Below are 16,409 nucleotides of genomic sequence, written 5' to 3' on the forward strand. Positions count from 1 at the left end.
CTTCCTGAGTACTGGCGAGGAGACAGGAAGCTTAGTCGTAACCAAACAAACAGTGAAATACACAAACGGACTGACCGGGTCACCAGAGAACTTCTGGATGGATATGCATGTGAACAAACCGAAATTTCTACTCTTCAGCTTAACGTACCGAGCACACACACATGCACACACGAACACTCAGCTGTGAATGATCATTTGAGAGAGAGAGAGAGAGAGAGAGAGAGAGAGAGAGAGGGAGAGATGCTGGCAACTGAATTGGGGAGGATATTTAATTACAGAGCTCTTGTGAATGAAGGTCATTCCTTTGCGAATGTGTGAGTGTGCGTGTCACTGGCCATGTCAACGTAATTACACTTAGCCTCTGGATTTAAGGGGAGGACAGAACAGAATGTTTGTATGACCTCACTCGGTGTCAACAAAATGCCACAGTGTCCAATCCAGCACTTACTCTGGTCATTACAACCGTAAAATAATTTAAAGCTCAGCCAAATCAGCTCATAAGAAGCTTACAACCATCACATTTCACATTCATGCTGTATTTCCATGTAAGTAATGCTGATGCAAGCACAGAAAATGCGAAAATTCTCTATTCATCTTTTTCTGTCATTGTCCAAGCTAATATAAAACAACATTTTTGTTCCATAAAATGTCAATGCCACTTTTTAAACCTAACTTACTTTCATAATGTAACATATTGCCATTTCCCCTCAAAAAAGCTGGCACCAATCTTGTTATGTGCATTATTATTATTTATTTTAAAATGAATAAATTAATTGTATTTATAAATATACAATTGTTCATTGTTATTTAACAACATTAAATCTAATTTAATAACATTTGTAATATATAAACTAATGTTAATTTATACAACTTAATGTTAAAAATGTGTATGCAGAAATTAACATTAACATAGATGAATAAATGCTGTAAAATGTAAGTTCATGAAAGCTAATGCATTAGCTAATATTCAAAAACTGAACTGAATCGTACTGTGAAGTGACATGTGCACTAATAAGACCAGGAATACATTTTTAAGAAAGTAAATAGGAAACATTTAGATATTGTGTAGATTTTAAACTTAAATTATTTTGCTTTTGTTCCAAAATTATATTAGGTGTGAAGCTTGAGTAAACCAAATCAGTAACACTAATTCACAAAATAACCTGGATTAAAGACCGAAGAATTTAGTAAATCCCTGTGGAGGATCTTGCAAAAGAGCCTTTTCAATTTGGGAGTAGGCGCCGTGCAGCTATGGGCGAGAGGTGTGATCCAGGAAGATAGGTAGCGACAGGGTGCTGTTGACCCTGGAGGTGCAAACAAACGTGGGTGTTGCCGGCGGAGGCTGCCAGCTCCTGAACAAGCGAGTAAGCTCCGCTGTCAAAGTGGAAAAAGGAGGAGAGCAGTTGATTGTGGAGTCCTGGTCTCCAGCTGGCATAAAGCCTGGTGTAGCACCAGAACCAGCCGACTCTCCAACCCAGACACTCAGCCAAGGGCCAGCACACACTGCCAGCTGGGAAGATACCCTACTCTAAACAAACAAAAGCACACTGGCCACAGACCTGTCATTAGCCTGTGTCAGCATACGACGCCTGTAATTACAACTGACTCTGGATCAGCACGCATTCACAAAACAATAAGACAAGCAAAAAGCAAAAAGACAGGATTGTCGTACTTTACAAAGATTAATACTTCAAAGGAAAATACTTTATGTCAGGGTTTCCCAAATTGTTCAAGCTATACTGTATACAGTGTAAAATGTATTATAGATTAGTTTCCAAGTTAATTGTGAAATGCAAAATTTTTTGTATTTATTTATTATTGCAACACTTCATTAAATTGGATTAAACTGATCAAAAGTGACATTAAAGACATTTATACTTACACAAAAGATTTCCATTTAAAAAAAAAAAAATGCAGTTCTTTCAACTTTCAATTCATCATCAAATAAAAAAAATGAAAAAGAATCTGAAGTATTATGTAACACTGAAGCCTGGACTAATAATTGAAAATTATAAAAAATTGTAGCTTCTGAAAATTCAGCTTTGTCATTACAGGAATAATTTATATATTCAAATTTATTCAAAATGTTTAAAATGTTATTTCATATTGTAATACAATTTCATAGTAGTACTGTTTTTACGGTATTTGGATCAAATAAATAACCTTTCAAAAACATTTTTTAAAATCCTAGATATTTAAAATAATTAAAACTAATTTTACAATTCTCAATATTGTACTATTTTGTATTGTTATCATTTTATATAAAATATGTATCAAATAATATATAATTTATACATTGTGTGCGTGTGTTTGTGTGTGTTTATATATATATATATATATATATATATATATATATATATATATATATATATATATATATATATATATATATATATATATATATATATATATATATATATATATAGACAATATAAATATAAATTAAAGACAATATAAAGACAATATATATATATATATATATATATATATATATATATATATATATATATATATATATATATATATATTATTAAAGCAAGGCCCATAAGAGAAAAGTAATCCTTCTTTGCACATCTTTGAAAATCACTTATGTTAGCAATCTTCTTATGTTAGCATTTTATATCCCACAAAAAAGAAATGCTGCAAGAATTCATTAAAAAAAAAAAAAAAATACTAAACATAATTTTTTTTTTTTTTGCCAGTTCCTGCTCAACAGCATGTGGTAAAGCATTAGTATCTGCGTGGACCACTTTACATAATCCAATAGTATTAGGAGGGCATTTCTCAGTGGTCATCCTTGAACAATTTGTGGAGTAAAAAAAGTCCAATGAGTGAGTTGTTTAGAGGTCATCATTGCATTACCCAAAATGCATCTGGCCCTCCCTGACCATTTGGTATCTTGCTTTTTCAGTGCAGGGAAAAGGTCAGAATCCTTAAAAAAAAAAAAAAAAGTCCTGAAAACAACTGATTGTATCAGCTACCAAATCAACAGTCCTGAGTTCAGGTATTAAAAAATACATTTAAATGGAGATCAGCATAAGGCACCATTAAAGAAAAGTGTTACTGCAGTCCATCTGAACTCAAACAGTAGACTTTTTTTTTTACATAACTTATCTCTGACCTATCAAGTATACTTTCCTGCCAGTTAAAAATGACTACAGGGACGTCAAACTTCACAAGTCATTCAAACCGAACATCAGTAGTACAATTGGTAAAAGCTGTAATGACACACTCCAGGTCCCCGTCAACAGACTGCCTCGTAGAGATGTTGAAAGCAACCTTGCTTTAGTTCTGCCAAAAACAAAAAGACAGCTTTTGGAGACAAAGATAACACATAAGAGCCATAAGCTGTCAGTCAAAGACAGTGAAGCCTTTTTTTAAAGCTACCATTAGGTAATTATGCAACAAAAGCCGAACAACAGCCTTAATGAGCATATGAGGTGAGCAATAAAGTCCTTACATGCCTCAGGGCCTTCAGCGTGAGCTCTCTCGCTCTCTCCAAAACAAAACACACGCATACAAACATTCATACGCTAAAACTGTCACCCACTGACACAGAGATTTTTATCAATTCACTTATTAATTTAAACACAAACACATTAATTGGACCAGTGAAGGAAGGCGGGGAGGGGGTGGGGGTCTTGATGAGAAAATATGAAAGACAAAAAAAAACCCAAAGAAGTCTGAAAGCTTACGCAGGGTTGAAATGAAGTATATGCATATGTAGCAGCTATGCCTCTTTCTCTAGAAGACTGAATGTGAAAAGTCACCAGCCCGGCTTGTTCACCTTTGCCTTGACATTGTCCTACTGTTCATTTCAAAAACAATACTTGTGCAGGATACTGCAGTGCCAGGGGAGTTTTGTCCAATGCCAAAAGTCAGACTGCTCAGTGTCTGCTCAGAAAAATCCATGAGAAATTAACCAACAGTTCAAAACATTGGATGAAATAATAGGGTGAATTCATTCATCCTACTATCCAATTTCATTCATCCTAATGAGTAATGAGAAAACTAAATGGCAAAAGTTGCCCGATTTTCTAGAACTCACAAGTATATATATATATATATATATATATATATATATATATATATATATATATATATATATATATATATATATATATATATATACACACACACACACACACACACACACACACACACACACACACACACACAGATATACATAAGTAGAGGTATTTAATATTGTCAAAAGGCTGAAAAACCTTGAGATCACACAACATGCATATAACAGCAGAACAAGGTCCGATTCTTTATAAAAAAATTCCAGTATAGCTGCTATTAAGCATTATGATGGGCTCTAAATAAAATCAGAGGGGAGAGACAAACACCAAAAAAGAAAAGAATGAAAAAATATACCTTGTCTTTGCCTCATTACTTTACATCTTGATGGATGCTCAAACTGACCCAAAAACAATTAATGGGTTTGCTTTGTATTACTTACCTCAATAGAGATAAACTAACTTAAACTCTCTCTCTCTCTCTCTCACACACACACACACACAGCTTCACTAAACCAGACAGAAAATATCCTCACTCTCACCATGTATTAGAGCAGAAAAAACATAACAGAGGGCAAAAAACTTGGTCGTCATGACGAATGTCTTCCTGCCTGTCAATCAAAAAGTTCCCGAGGAAGTTTTTATTGAAGGTAGGCAGGTGATGCCTGTCTCCTTCCCCGCAGGACAATCACAGGACCCTGTGCAGCGACAGCCGCCCGACACCAGATCAAACGCCATGCTGCCCTTGGAATGACACTGCAGCCACTTCAAGAGGGGACGCATTCACTGATCTCAGAGCAGTGCAGCTAACACCCTGACGAGCAATACCTTTACGAGGTCGGAAACGACAGAGGAGGAGAAGCCCGTCACTCCAATGTCATAAACAGTGACCCCACCGGGTTTAATCATTGGAAAAGTGGAAAAGTTTGACTGACGTAAAGGTTTGAAGCATTCAGTCATCACAGCATCATAAAATAAATTGTTATAAACATTATTGTTGTATTAATTACTACAGCCATGGTTTGCATCTCTGGGGTCTGAGGACCATATACATACACACACATACATTTTAAATATACATTTTAAATATACATTTAGATGACAGGAAAGTCTGAGTGAGGGGTCCTTGAGTCAGAAAAGACTGGCTCCTGTCCTATACTGTTATTTCCTTCCTTAAAATAGAGGCTAAATAGAAGCTGCCTGCTAGTGTAATGGAGGGGACGTATCAATGTGAACTTTTCTCTCTTTCAGACTGATGTAGCCCTAATGTAAAAACGTATCACTTAACATGTCAGTCTTGAGTTTGTTTGCAGCCCAAGCATGTGTGTGCTTTCCAAAGCAGGCAATCAGCACACACTAATAGGAGTGGGAAAGACACACAGTTTAAGTGTCACCGTTACCCATGATGCTCTCAGCAGTGGGTAATGAGGCTGAGGTGTGTGTGTGCCACAGGGGTTTATCCGGAGGCCTGTCAACTCCCTGGCAGCCTGCTGCACATACACACACACACTCACACATTCACACACTCTTCGTTTAGATGCTCATGAAACTTTACAGCTTTACACATTGACGGTATACACACAAATACACACATGCACACTATGGAGCCATCAGTACTCATTATCGAATATAAAAGTAGCATGCACAACATGCAGAGAGAATCTCTTCCCATGAAACTTGCTCATTTGAATCACTGTTTTAAAACAAAAACATAAATCGGATGCATGATACTGACATTGTGACAAGTTAGACCAGTAGTGGTCAACTGATGTAAGGACAAGGTTGATAAACACTCCAATGCTATGGTACTCAAACCTTTTTAAATAGTTCTTTAGCTATGAAAAACTACTAACAGGATGACTAAAGAAACAAGTAGAAGCTAAAGCACACAAGTTCTTCTTAAATATGTAAACTATCATTCAAAAGTTTGTGGTAAGATTTTTAATAAATTAATAATTAAATAAATTAATACTTTTATTTAAGAAGAATGGATTCAGTTGAATAAAAGCAACAGTAAAGAGAGTCCATCAGTCACGGAGGTCTTAAAAAGGTCAGCTGTGAAAAGTGCATTCATATATATTCTTATATTTATACATATACACATTGGACAGTGACATTTGAATAGCTAAGACTATGTTAGCTCCAGACACCTGAACTGAAATGTTGTGACACACAAGATGCTCAGAGTATCTGCTGTCCAAAATAAACCTGACACGCAGCATTCCTGAAGGGTACAAAACACCCCAGCGTCTAAAAGGCCCAAGCCAGAGCTTTGACCAAGAGAGAAACAAGATACTCATTTACAGTAGTAAATCTTGCAGATGCGCGTCACCAGGCTCCATGACACACAAACGTACACGTATCAACGCCACTTCACATTAATTCACATTAATAGTTTTGGCACTCCATATCTGAGTGCATGGAACAAGTAAATTATTAAGAACACAAACATATTGTAGATTAACATGGTTTTGCTAACCTTTTCCACAACCATGTGCAAAAAATACAAATAAAGACATAAACAATACTAATAATAATAAATTCCACCAAACACTAAAGCATCGATTAAGGTTAGAAGTTTCAATAAATCTCAAAAATGTTCAGTAGGGTTCAAATCTGGGACTTGTGCAGCTATTCTAAGTTCTTCCACACCACACTCAGTAAATTATTTCTTTACGGACATCAATTTGCACATGGAGCATGGTCATGTGGAGCCGAAACGGGATCTCCCCAAACTGTTGCCAAAAAACTAGAAGCACAGAATTCCCTTAAATGTCATTACACACAGCTGCGGTACCATCTTTACTGGAACTAAGAGGCCTAGCAAACACTAAAAACAACCCCGCGACTATACCACCGAACACCTGGTACTCAGACAGGTAAGCATTCTCATAGTATCAGCCAAACCAACATTCATGGTGGTGAAACATGGTTTCCAGGGGCAGCGTGATTCATACAATTCCAGCCGATGACAAATGCAGAACACTGAGCTCGAAAAAGGAAATCAGATAAATGCTGGGAAAGAAGCGCCCACAGGGAAAACAGCAAAACAGATGCACTAAACATTTGACTATAAGGGACTTCACATCAACAACTTATAATAACTATATTAGCAGCACCCATGCCAAAGCACGGTAGCATTTAGTTTATTATAAGCACATGCTGCAGTTGACATCTGTTGCTTTAAATGCTCAAGCTATTTCAAGGAACAGTTCACCCAAAAATTTTAATTCAGATGAAGATTTACAGTAAATTAGTTTATTTCTTAATCGATTTGAAGAAAATTAGCTCACCAGTGGATCTTCTGCAGTTGATGGCTGCTGTCAGAATGGGAGTTCAAACAGCTGATTAAAACCTCACAATAATCCGCAAGTAATCTATACAACTCAACATAAATTAACATCTTGTGAAGTGAAATGCTGAGTGAGTCCTCTATCCAGAATATTGCTTTCTCCGATGAAAAAGTTTAAATCAGCTGTTTGGATTCTCATTCTGACGGCACCCATTCACTGCAGTGAGTAAATTATGTGATTTTTCCAAATCTGTTTCAACAGACACAAATTGTCATTATAACAATGTCATTATCTATAGAGATGTGATGTGGACTTCCCTATTCTCATAATTAGAATTATTTTTGAAACTTCATAGTTATAATTACGGTTATAATCTTTGGTTTAAACGACTTTTAAAAGTAGAAAAAGAATATCAGCACTTCTTATAAAGGTTAGTCTGAAAAGCCAAACACACCTCACTTGTACAATTGGTAAGATTACGACTTTGCCTCTCAACAAGCTTTGTACTTCCTTCAGCCTATATCAGCCTTTCATTATGATTTTGACAGCAGATCTCGATGTCAAAGAATTTCATACTTGCGCAAAACTATACGGCAAACTGGTTGTAAGAGTTTGTTTGCAAGAATGGGAGTGTACGTGTGGGAGAAAGAGAGCCGTGCCCCCGTCACTTCTCCACCCTGCTCCCTCGGCTCCAGCATCTTAACGAGGCTTTTCCCCTCTCTTTGCAGAACGAGGGAGAAGCCAAATAAATAAAAGAATAAAAGGCAAGCGAGAAGAGGGAAAACACACTGAACTATAATTTGTTATATCTTTCAGCTCCAATTAAAAATAATATCAAATCTTTTTGTTCAACTTCATAACAAGACTTCAAGAGGGCCCCCAAGACTCTTTCTATTTGCATCCCTCAACAGCCCACTGGTGCTCCTGAATCACATTAATTATATGACCTACATAGCACGTCGTTAATATTCCAAGCTGGGAGAGGAACTGGGAGCCAATACGGTGGAAGTCTAAATTTGGAGATCTTCAGGACATCAGAGCTCCCGCTTTTCTGGGGTTCACGCTTTGATCTCCTCCCTCTTGACATTGTTTGCAAATGTCTGTTTAATGGGACTGGCAAACACCAGAATACAGCCACATTTGCCCTCCCTCCCCTGCTTTTTCGTCTGATATCACGCTGATGACGACTCTCGGAACGTCGAAACAAAGGGAGATGCAGAGAAAAATCAAGGAAGAGAGAGCGGTGACACTGTGGCTCACCTCTCACAATACCATGTCTACTGATCTAATCGCTGCTGGGATCAGAGCGATTAGTGACAGAAAACTGTTACAGCTGTTCGTGATGTACAAAGTCGGAGCTACTCTGCTTCACACGTAATGCGTTGTGAATATGAATATTTAATAAGGTGGGGGGGGGGGTTTAGGCACTCCTGTTGTTTGCACATTAACGCACAATACCCAAGGTAAGTGTGCGTGTTCACACCCTGAGACGCGGAGGACCTGATGTCTTCATCTGTGTCCAGCTGTACTGTGGTCTTCTTCAGAAGATCGAGGCCTGGCTCCTCTAAGCTGGGCCATGAATATGGAGCTGTTCTGCGGTACGGGGCTTGGTTATGTTTTCTGTCTGATATGTCTGCCCCATTCCCATTTCAAAGGGAGGTCCACCCAGGGGTTTGACTTTTTGATCTGCCTGGTGACTGACTCGACCACCTGCATGCAGTATCAGGCCCCTGGTCTCTGTGGAAGGCAAGGAAGGCTGAGCAGGAGCTCTGTGCTGGGCAGTGATCCCAACACTACCCCTGCTATCTTGCTCTCTAGCTCTCTCGCTCTCTGTCCACATCTGCAGGAGGCCTTTAACCATCTCTAGCTCTGAAGCCATTAGGACACCATCGCAACCATTTTGAGGTTAAAGACCCTTTCACAAAGTCTGCACAAAATATATTATTCTAAAATGAAACAATGGCTCTCTTTAGACCTGACCTTAAGGTGCATTTTAAAAAGATAGTTCACCTAAAAATGAAGATTCGGTCATTATTTACTCCCTTTCATATCGTCTCAAACCTATAAAATTGATTTCTTCTGTTGAACATAACATTTGTTTTTTTGTTCACAAAAAACGGCTTTGCTACCAACATTGTTCCAAATACCTTATTTTTTGTTCCACAGAAAGAAAGTCATAATGGTTTGAAATGATCAGGGGGAGCAAATGATAGCAGAATATTTATTTTTGGATGAACTAGAAACATGACTGCACTTTAAAAAAAAAAAAAAAAAAAAAACTGGTATAAATGCACCCAAGATGCATTGCAATCAGACAACAATGTGAAGGACACATCTTGAATCTTGAAAGGACAACAGATACGGAGCGCCTCTAGTTTGCTCATCTGATTTAATCAACAATATCCAATTATTTCATAAACAAATTATTTCACTGGATTAAACTTGGAAATCGTGTTTTTGTCTCATTTCTTTCCCAAAACTGCAAAAAATCATGGAAAGCATTTTGAATAATCTGCCAAGTTGGAAATATTTTAGTGTAAAATATTTTTAGTTGTAATATGCAGCGCTCCTGAGCAGTGTTGTGGGTAACGCGTTACAAAGTAACGCGTTAGAGTACTCTAATTACTTTTTTCCTGAAATGTGTAACTTAACGCGTTAGTTTCGTGCATAAGTAATCAGTAACTTCGTTATTTTTTTAAAAAAGTAATCCGTTATTTTAAGGAAAGGAAAATCCCGACTGCAGCCTGCTTTTTGTCAGACAGTAGTCTTAGGTCTACTGTGCCACCTGCGGATGTATCAGCGGAGCCGAAGCTCTGTAATCGTAAAGTCAATGGCTGTGATATGTCTGTGCCCTGCGCCTGACCCTGTGTGTGTGTGGGTTTTTTTTTTTTTCGAACTCCCGGCAAGATAGCAGAGAGGACAGCGTTTGGTTTATGGAAGTACGCATAATTAAATTATTTTCAATTTGTCAATGAAAAAGAAAAGAACATAACGGTAAAATGCACACTCTGCTTTGGTGAAAAGCTTCTGTCGAATGCCAAAAATTCTACCTCAAATTTAACGCTACGTTTTAATCACTACTTTGAAGAGTAAATGTAAGAGGACTGTGTTAAAGCGAATTTAGGCTTGTGACTGTGAGTGACACTTTAATAATAATTAGTTCGGCTATTAAGCGATTTGTCATTTGCCTGTGTGGCAGTTAAAGTTAAAGAAAAATCAGGAGTTATCTTGTGGTGCTCATAATATACAGTAGCCTAGGCTACCCGGGCTGGGTAACGTTAGGTGCGAATTTTGATTAATAATATGTTCTGTGATAATAAATAAATAAAACGCCATGTGGAATAGCCGATTGCTGACTGTCTTTCCTGTTATTGTTATCCTGCTGTGTTAATTTAGTCGGATAACTGACGTTATTCATGGTCGGGAGTCATGACTTCTAGGTGCATTTAAAGGGGCCGGGGGCTATGTCTGTCGTGTGTGAGCCGCTGCAAACGGCTTTTAATTTTTGGTAACGCATGAGTACTCTAACGCGTTACTTTTATGAATAGGTAACGCTGTATCATAACTGATTACTTTTAATTGATGGTAACGTTGTAACCTAACTAACTACTTTCCAAAGTAACTATACCCAACACTGCTCCTGAGGTGTCTGCCTTTGCTAAGCAACCATGATGTGCTCTCTCCATGAAGACGCGGAAATTTCAGCAAAGGATAAATGGATTTGCAGCACTAAAAATCGCTCGCAGTAGCTCTGCTACTAAATTTATTTAAAAATGGCAATCCATATATAGCTATGAACAGCTGTTCCTTCATCTTGGCTGAGTTTTCAATGTTGTTACGGGAAAGGATGAAGCTGATTGGTTAGTTCTTGTCAAATGACCCGCGGTGCGCTTGCGGCATTCCGAAAAGTTGAGATGTTTTTAACTCGATGCGGTGCGGACACGCCTGGAAAAAACAGGCGCGTCACACCACATGCGTGTCGCGACCACGTCGCTTCCATTATGAGTGCGCATGCCGTGCGCCTACATTGGAAATAACAAACTTGCACGCGCAAAAGACGCGATATGTGAACGGCCCCTTAACCTCATGTCATTCCAAACCTGTACGATTTTCTTTCTCCTGTAGAGCACCGAAGAAAACATTTTAAAGAATGCTGGTGTCCAACAACATTGGAACCCCTTTGAATATCATTGAACGTATAAACATTGTATCTACAATATGTCAAAAGAAAGTCATACAGGTTTGGAACAAAATAAGGATGTGTAAATAATGACAATGTTCTTTTTTTTTCCGGGGGTGAACTATCCCTTTAAAACATCAATACAGGTACGGATCAAGTGCAGAAACTGTCAGCATTAGAAAGGACCTGTTTTCTGTTTCAAATCTTGTTAAAACATACAAAACTACCAAACTACTTTCAGTTGTAAGTTTGTATATCTAAGAACTTCTAATGCAAGGTCGCATTGCTCATGCAGCTTCAGCTCTCCTCCCAGGCTGCTTTGAAAGCTCGATTGAATCCAGTAACTTGTGTATTAAACAATCTGTCATCAAGGCAAATGTTTTAATTGCTATGATTATTCTTTAATAATATTATGATTTCTTTAAGCGGACATCACCATTAAAAGTTAATGAGATGAGTATGACCATGACAATATAATTAAAGCCCTTGGGAGTTTCTGAAGCTGACCATTAATAATTTAGTGTGAGCTGGAGCATGAGACGGCCCAGCTCAGTAGTCTTACTGCTTAGGGAGAAAGAGAGAACGAGAGGAATGAGAAAATAAAACTGCTTTATCTGTCATGATATGCTTTTACTTTGATTAAGGGGTGAATTACCAGACTATCAGAGATGTGCCACTGTTAAATCCCTCTGTTAAATACCTTTTGGGATATGCATCTCGTATTTGATACCAGTGTATTCTAAACAGAATTGTTTGAACTCTGGAAAGTCTGGGAAGAAAACAGGAGCTGTGCTCAAAATGCATGCAGTGTCCTCTGAGCAGAAGTATCACGGAGTACACATATTTGGAGTCGTCCTCACCCACACAGTGCTCTCCACTCAGGGTAAACATCTGGTGCAGCGCGGGTCTCTCTGTCTCCATCTTACAACAATATTTATCTCAGCGGGCTGATGCTCTGTCCTCAACTCACAGCTGAGAGCCTGTGAACCTCACCATGACAAACACAACCTGGAGTAAGTAAGTGTGTGTACAAAGGCCAACGCAGATAATCAGGATACGCAGCACTGCAGGCAGTCCAGTTCACCTCGCTTTCATTTGAATTACCCTCACATCTGTACCCAGCGCAAGCAAAGAATTAAATCATACTGTACAGCCATTTGAGAAAAATACAAATCCAAAAGCCCTTTGACCCTGAGAAATGACACTGCGGATTTTTTAATTTTTTAAAACTTGTTGCTGTCATGAAAGATCTTATTCCTCTTCTTCAAAGCCTAATTAAAACAACAACAACAAAAAGCATTATTGTGATAACCTGTCCTTGACAACAACAACAACAAAAATTAGCATATATATATATATATATGTTGAGCAAATATTGTCTAATCATAACAAACCATATATCTTAAAAAGCTTTTTTATTCAGCTTTCAGATAATGTTTAAATCTCACTAAAAAAAAAGAAGAAAAAAAGACACTCAAGACTTTGGTTTTGTGGTCCAGGGTGTCTCTCTCTCTCTCTCTCTCTCTCACACACACACACACACACACACACACATTTATTTATTTAAAAAGCTTGTCTTAACAGTTACGTTATGAAAATTTAGTAAGGTAAAGTTGTTAAGTTGCTAATTAAAAACAGACAAATGCAAATGTTTAATTTTAACATTTTTAGCCTCTATAATTAATCTAAAATAAAGTATGTAAATTAATTAAGATATTTTCATGAATTTTCATTTCCAATCAGGCACCAAATTGAGTACCTATAAAAAAGAAAAGGATATAATATCATACATAACTTAGTGATTGCTAAGTGGTTGCTAAGGTTCTGGATGGTTGCTAGGTGGACACTTGCAAGTTAAAAGATGGTCCTCTGAAGTCTCTATGATATTCTGGTACATCTTTCAGTATAACTCTATGGGATTTTTTCATTGTTTTATCATCAGCCAATCAAAAAACTGAGCTCTGATCACTCAGACAAGTAATATTTCACCTTTCCACATCAATCCTCGTAATTTAGGGCATCTTACCTTTGGACACAGCAGTGCTGTTCTTACTAACTAAAGATAAATCTAAAAAAATATTAAAAATGATTAACATTAAATGAAAGCTGAAATAAAATAAATATACATATTAGATGAAAAACTTTAATTTCTACAATTTCTAAAGCTAAACTGTAATAAATATGCATTAAAGCTAGATAGGAATAGAGAATATATAAATAGAAAAACATAAATAATTACTAATAAAAATGACCAAAACACATAATTAAAATAACAGACCTTAAACTAAACCTAAACTAAAATTTAAATGTTAATTAAAAATATGAATAACACACTGTAACAATATAACACTGGTTATGGGCTAAAACCTAAATAGTAGTATCTGATGTAGTAACAGTAATATTTTACATATTAAGCTATTAATCAAATGTCCAAAGATTAAGAAAGCATGGAATAAAAAAAAAGCCAGGAAAATTTATGAAACACACCAGAAAAAAAAAGTAAGCCAAAAACATCTATTTATTGTCTTTGCTACTTTTCTGGTGCAAATGGCTTTGAGATACAATCCAAATTTAATATGTAGGAAGGCTTTATTTGCTCTTTTTCAAACAGAAAGGCAAAACCTAGTTAGGAAGAGAGATCTAGAGGAAGAGAGAGAAGGCCTTACTAGGCAGACGGGAAGAACGGGGGTGCGGTGGGCCTTTATGCAGAAAGGCAGTGAGCTGAAGGGTGACGCCATGCGTGGAAAAAGCTCATAAATCTTGATTTGAGCCGGCCTCACTGCAGCACTACATTGCTTAAATGCTACGTCTGATTTAGTCTTCCCATTAGGTGACAGCTGAACTTTAACATTAATATGATAATATTGAAATAAGTGCGTGTTATTTACTTAGCGGCGGGGCAGGATGGAATAAGAGAGAGACAGAGGGAGGTGGGAAGGAATGGAGGATGATGAATGATTTCTGGACAGCTTCTGTGACACTCTGCGGCCGCGGCCCCTCTAATGAGTCTTGACAAAATGGAGACATATGCAGAAATATCGGTTACAGTCTGCGTCCCCGGCATCTTGCTTTCTCTCTCTGTGTCTCTCCTCCTCTCCCTCTCGCTCGCCGCACACGTCCTGATTGTCTACGACCACTGAAGCATCTATTTCAATTGGCACTTCCTTCCTGGCCCCGGGGTTTTAAATTTAGCTGGTGTCATTTACATATTACTCTTAATCAAAAAAAAAAGAAGGGAAAAAAAAGAAACAAAACCTTGTCGTCACGGTTCAGGAAAGGGTGCATAGGCACTTTATAAAATGGAGATGTGACAGACGTTTAACTGAATTGTGTGTAGGTGAAGGAGAGAGATATAAGGCTGGCGGAGAAAACAACAGTAAGTGGAATAGAGAGAGATAGAGAGAAAGAGAGAGCAGCTGTGCATAGCTACAGTTATCTCACATCTAGCACACAGGGAAAAAAAGCCAATATCTCATCAGCCTGCTGATATGAATGATGAGTTCTGCTGTTTAAAGCTGATACTACATAGAGACAGAATAGTGGGAGGAACACTAGATCTGCTTTAGGGCAGAAGACAAAAAGAGTTGAAAAAACACATGGAATATTTGCCTGTTGAAGGCACAACTCTGAATCTGAACATATGTGATTCATTCAATTATATTGATAAGTGCTGATGAAAAAAAATTGTACACACACACTATACTGTACGTAACACACACACACACACACACATATACATATATATATATATATATATATATATATACATATATATATATATATATATATATATATACACATATATATATATATATATATATATATATATATATATATATATATATATATATATATATATATATATATATATGTGTATATATATATATATATATATGTATATATATATATATATATATATATGTATATATATATACACAAACAGCCATTTAAAAGATTTTTGAGAAAAACTGAATATATGCTTATAAATTAAGATGCATTAATCAGAAGTAACACTAAAGACTTTTACAGTGAAAAACAAGACTATTTAAAAAAATAATAATATATATATATATATATATATATATATATAAAATAAATAAATAAATATATATATATATATATATATATATATATATATTTATTTATTAATTTTTAAACAGTATATTACTGTTTATACAATTATACTGTTATTATACTGTTTATACAATTATACTGCTGTATTGATAGTTTAAAATGTTAATATTTTGTTTAATATTGTTATAACAGTTCACAATATTTCCATTTTTACTGTATGTTTGATCAAATTAATAAAGCCCTGGTGTGCTTAAGAGACTTCTGTTTTTGTTTATTTCTTATGTGAAAAATCCTACAGACCTCAAACCCAGAATGACGGTGTAGATTTACTATATAGTTTTGAAAGTTCAACATAAAAAAAGAATAAAAGCATAATAATAATTATTATAATAGAAATATAGTGAATTTAAAAACCTATATGAAAATGACAAAAAAAGTATAAAATATGCTTATCAATAAACTATAAATGAAACAGATTAATACAGTATCTGGAACTTTTCAATTGATTTTGAAGAGAGTGCACAACTGAAGTGTAAAGCATAATTATGAAGGCCTATGGGAGTTTCTATGGGAATGCTATATTTTTTAAAACCAGAATTCAACATTTTCCCACATAATAGTAAAATAAAATATGTATGTGCAGATTTAATGGAAGTCAAATAATGACTAAAACTGATCTGCTACAATATGTTCATTCACATACAACAATTTATTGAGAAGAAGTGGGGTGTTCAGGGCATTTCGATTTTACTGAGTTACTAATTACAACACTACATATATTCATGCTGTGTAATCGCAGTGCATAACAATAAGTGTGTACATCTTGTTGTACAAGAGTGT

At 36.2% G+C, this 16,409-nt stretch overlaps 1 protein-coding gene across 4 annotated transcripts in view; it reads right to left on the minus strand.

The window, feature by feature from the left end:
* LOC113069502 (vesicle transport through interaction with t-SNAREs homolog 1A-like) overlaps positions 1-16,409 on the minus strand; it is a 135,455-nt gene that overhangs the window by 29,536 nt on the left and 89,510 nt on the right. The gene's annotated exons all lie outside the window — the stretch shown is intronic.

The sequence above is a fragment of the Carassius auratus genome, unplaced genomic scaffold (assembly GCF_003368295.1).
Source record: "Carassius auratus strain Wakin unplaced genomic scaffold, ASM336829v1 scaf_tig00001679, whole genome shotgun sequence".
Classification (NCBI taxonomy): domain Eukaryota; kingdom Metazoa; phylum Chordata; class Actinopteri; order Cypriniformes; family Cyprinidae; genus Carassius; species Carassius auratus.